Below are 5,000 nucleotides of genomic sequence, written 5' to 3'. Positions count from 1 at the left end.
ATTTGACTGACCCCTCCGTTTACCCAGAAGGAAAGTTTGCCGTCTGAGTCGCATCAGAAAATGTCATGGTAGCGACCAAACGAGGCATAAGCAAAGACACCCAAGAACAGTAGCTGGAGCCAGAGACACAACAGAAAATAATAGGATGATGAAAAACAACGATGTGCAGACTATGCGCAGCACGAGTGATGGTTACTGTATTGGAGCGTGCAATAGCCTACGTCGGCCTTATAAAATTAGAGATATGCTATAGACTTTATAACCAAACTTAACTTTATAGCCCAAATAAAGGCCAAAGTTTCTGGAATCAATAGCATACATAACCTATTATACCTTTTTATTTGTAGGAAATGCATTAGGGAGCAAACGGTCCAAAGCAGTGTTCATGAACAAACTGTTGCGTATTCTTAATGAGCTGAAGCGCACGCTCTCCATACCATGTTTTATGCACGTTGAATACACATTTTCACTTTAGTGATGTTGTTGGAAAGCAATATGACAGTTGGTCTACCGTTTACCATCAAAGTTCTCTGTCCCGGTGTGAAAGACTATCTGGGGACTCGTAACAAGTGGCGACTTCAGATGATAGAAACACAGCGATTGTTCAAAATTAAATGCTATCAGTCTAAATAAAGAGTGACATTACGACCAATCACCATTGCTTCTAACATCTGCAGTCGCCAGTTGGTAGGCCTACGGACCCAGATAGCATTTCACACCTGTTGCACAGCTGCACCTCTGTAGGGTTTTGAACGCTATAATATGGCCAAATACAATCAATGGTGGTGGCACGTGCATGCACATGCTTGTGGCGCTTGCTTGGTATGGATACGCAACCGTCTCATGACTGGTTGTGAATGCCACAAAATATTCTTCGCACACTCATCACAGATCAACCACATTTTTGAAGTAGCAACGTTCTGAATAGTGCATCAACAATGCTTGCAAAGTCTGTTTGCCTCCAAAGAAAACATGTAATGAAGGCTCAACCAGCATGATTTGCTTTCACCCGAATTCGGAGTCCTATTAAATGAAATAAGCAATTCAGAAGAATGTTTTTCTTTCTGCTTTTCTCTCTTTTCTCAGATTCAGCATTTTATTTTCAGTAAATATCAAAACATGGCGCTTGGTTCCGTTTCACAAGTGATATCCAAGCGTAAAACATCATACACAAATAAATGAACTAAAAAGTACATGGACCACCATAAATGTTCTTTTCTAATATTTTGTATCCCATTAATGTTTCTTGAGGAACGCATCAACTATAGAGGATAGAGAATGCTAATGATGTTAATATTCTAGGTGTCAGCCTACACGTGGGGCCAGGTGTTTGTTTACATTTCAATTTTTTTTTTTTTTATTCCCAAAAAACATCCAACCCGCGGCAACAGTACGCTTGATCACTGTTATACCCAGTTCAAGGACAGTTACAAAGCAACACTACTACCAGCCTTTGGGAAGTCCGACCATGCTGCTGTGTTTCTCGTCCCTAAATACATACAGAGGAACAAAAGAGATCCCCCAGTGACACGCGAGGTAAAACGCTGGTCAGACCATTCTGTGGCCACGTTGCAGGACGCACTTAGCGACGCCGACTGGGAGATGTTTCGCTCGTCAACGGACAACATCAACGAATTCACTGAAGTTGTAATCAGCTACATCAACCTACTGACGGACAACATCATTCCGACGGTGACAATTAAGGTCTTCCCAAACCAGAAACCATGGGTGGATCATGAAGTGCGTAACGCGTTGTCATTGCGCACCCATGCCTTCAATGAAGGGACCGCCTCAGGGGACATGACAAGCTACAAAACCGCCGCATACAATCTTAGGAAAACCATCAAGAGTGCAAAAAGACGCTACAGGGACAAACTGGAATCTGACTTCAACGAGGGAGACCCAGCCCGTGTGTGGAGTGGCCTGAGAAATATCACAGGATTTTCAAGCAAGCCCCCCTCCAATACCAGCGTGAGTGACAATCTCGCAGATGAGCTGAACGCCTTCTATGCGCGTTTTGACACCAAAGACTCTATACCATCACAAAAAGACTCATTTGAAGGTAATACTTTATTTGTGTCTGAAGAAGATGTCATAAACGTTTTTAAAAGAGCTAAATGCAGGAAAGCTGCAGGACCTGATGGCATATCTGGCAGACTCTTAAAATCTTGTGCCTATCAGTTAGGCCCTGTGTTTACACAAATATTCAATGCATCTTTAGCCACAGGAGTAGTTCCATCTTGCTTTAAGCAATCCATAATTGTGCCAGTTCCAAAAGGCAAAAGTCCAACATGCCTCAATGACTACCGTCCAGTGGCTCTGACATCAATGGTGATGAAGTGTTTTGAGAAGCTAGTGAAGTCCTTCATATGTACATCCCTGCCTAGCTCATTTGACCCTCTCCAGTTTGCCTATAGAGAGAACAGGTCAAGGGACGATGCCATCTCAAATTTGTTGCATACCACACTATCACATCTAGACAGAGGAAAGGGTAATTATGTGAGAATGCTGTTCATTGATTATAGTTCAGCATTCAACACCATAATTCCCCTCACTCTTGTCAAGAAGATGAAGTCACTGGGGCTAGACTTACCTCTATGCAACTGGGTGTTAAACTTTCTCACAAACCGCACGCAAGTTGTTAGAGTAGGTGGCACAACATCTAACACCCTCACCATCAGCACTGGCTCACCTCAAGGTTGTGTGTTAAGCTCCCTACTCTACAACATTTACACCCATGACTGCAGAGCCAGCAGCAGTCAGAATTCCATCATCAAGTTTGCTGATGACACTGTAGTGGTGGGACTGATCAATAATAACGATGAACAGGCATATATAAATGAAGTTTCTAACATCTCACAATGGTGCCAGCACAACAACATGGCACTAAACGTAAGCAAGACTAAGGAAATGGTGGTGGACTTTCGGAAAAAGAGGGGAAACTACACTCCACTTTCCATCTGCAAACAACCAGTTGAGAGGGTAGAGTGCTTTAAATACCTTGGTGTTCACATCACAAATGACTTAACATGGACAAACAACACACACAACATCATTAAGAAATCCAGGCAGAGACAGTACTTTCTGCGCCTGTTGAAAAAGTTCAGTTTCCACACCCATCCTAAAAGCCTTTTACTCCTCAGCAGTGGAGAGCATCTTAACAGGGTCCATCATCACCTGGTACGGAAACGCCACAGTGCGTGAACAGAAAGAACTACAAAGGATAGTGCGCTCTGCTGAGCGCTGTATTCGTCAACCTCTGCCTGCCGTGAAAGACATATACACAAAGAGAGTGCTATCTAGGGCCCATAACATTCGCAAAGACCAGTCACACCCAGGATATGGACTATTTAAAAAAATGAGATCTGGAAGGTGACTGTGCTGTCACAGAGCTAGAACTGAAAGACTGAGAAAGAGCTTTTTTCCTCATGCCATTTGCTTACTGAATTCCTCCCAATTATAAAGTAAAAATAGAACAGCACTTTGTGAACTCTGATCCCAGACGTATGTGGCAGGGCATTACATCCTACACCAACTACAAGAGCACAAACCCCTGTCTGCCCAGCTCTCACAATTCAACTCTCCCGGATGACCTCAACAACTTTTTTGCACGGTTCGATGAGGGACCCATCCCTCACTCCCCCACTGAACTGATAGACAATGCCCCACATGTAGGCCTGGTGTTAACCGAGCACGAGGTTCGGCGAGCCCTCAGCAGCATTAACCCTCACAAAGCACCAGGACCAGACGGGGTCCCTGGGAAGGTCCTAAAGCACTGTGCAGGCCAACTAAGTGCAGTCTTTACCCGCATATTTAACATCTCCCTAGAACAAGCTGCAGTCCCCATTTGTCTGAAAACCAGTACCATCGTTCCTGTTCCCAAGCAGGCGGCCATCAAGTCTCTCAATGACTACCGCCCTGTAGCGCTCACACCTATTGTGATGAAATGCTTTGAAAGACTGGTGCTAGCACACCTCAAGTCCATCACTCCACCATCCCTCGACCCGCATCAATTTGCCTACAGGGCGAATAGATCTACAGAGGATGGCATTTCATTGGCCATTCACACTGCCCTCTCACACCTGGAGAAACCAAACAGCTATGTGCGAATGCTGTTCATTGACTACAGCTCCGCTTTTAACACCATTCCCCCTATCCTGTACAACCTCGGCTTCAGTCCCCATGTCTGCAGATGGATACTGGACTTCCTCAGTGACAGACCTCAGTCTGTACGCATGGGAAAACATCTTTCAAGACCCATCACCCTAAATACAGGCGCGCCGCAGGGATGTGTGTTGAGCCCTTTTTTGTACTCCCTCTTCACTCATGACTGTGATCCTAAGCACAGTACAAACACCATCATTAAATTTGCTGACGACACAACCGTGATTGGCCTGATCTCTGACAACAACGAGACGGCCTACAGAGAGGAGGTGGAGCAGCTGGCACGCTGGAGCCAAGACAACAACCTGGCCCTGAACTCCAAGAAAACGAAGGAGGTGATCCTGGACTTCAGGCGGTGTGGCCAGGGCAACCACTACCACCAACCCATCAACATCGGAGGGGAGCCAGTGGAGGTTGTACAGAGCTTCAGATTCCTGGGTGTGCACATCAGCGAGGACTTGTCATGGAGCGCCAACACCTCTGCAATGGCTAAAAAGGGATCCCAAAGGCTATATTTCCTTCGCACTCTAAAGAAGGCCCAGCTACCACGAGATCTGCTCACTAACTTCTACAGGTGTACAATTGAATCAGTAATTACATACAGCATTACATCCTGGTACACCAGCTGCACACACGACAACAAGAAGATGTTACAGCGCATCATTAAAACAGCAGAGAGAATCATTGGATGCCAACTACCCAGACTTGAGGAGATCCACCATACACGCTGCACAAACAGAGCATTAAACATCCTTAAAGATCACACACACCCTGGTCACAGGCTCTTCACCATGCTACCATCTGGCAGGCGCTTTAGGACTCTGCGTGCCCGCACT

The 5,000-nt window shown here is 45.4% G+C and overlaps 1 protein-coding gene across 1 annotated transcript in view; it reads right to left on the bottom strand.

The window, feature by feature from the left end:
• eml5 (EMAP like 5) overlaps positions 1-5,000 on the bottom strand; it is a 49,205-nt gene that overhangs the window by 9,791 nt on the left and 34,414 nt on the right. The gene's annotated exons all lie outside the window — the stretch shown is intronic.

The sequence above is a fragment of the Engraulis encrasicolus genome, chromosome 19, assembly GCF_034702125.1.
Source record: "Engraulis encrasicolus isolate BLACKSEA-1 chromosome 19, IST_EnEncr_1.0, whole genome shotgun sequence".
NCBI lineage: Eukaryota > Metazoa > Chordata > Actinopteri > Clupeiformes > Engraulidae > Engraulis > Engraulis encrasicolus.
This window is presented reverse-complemented; position numbering and strand designations above follow the sequence as displayed.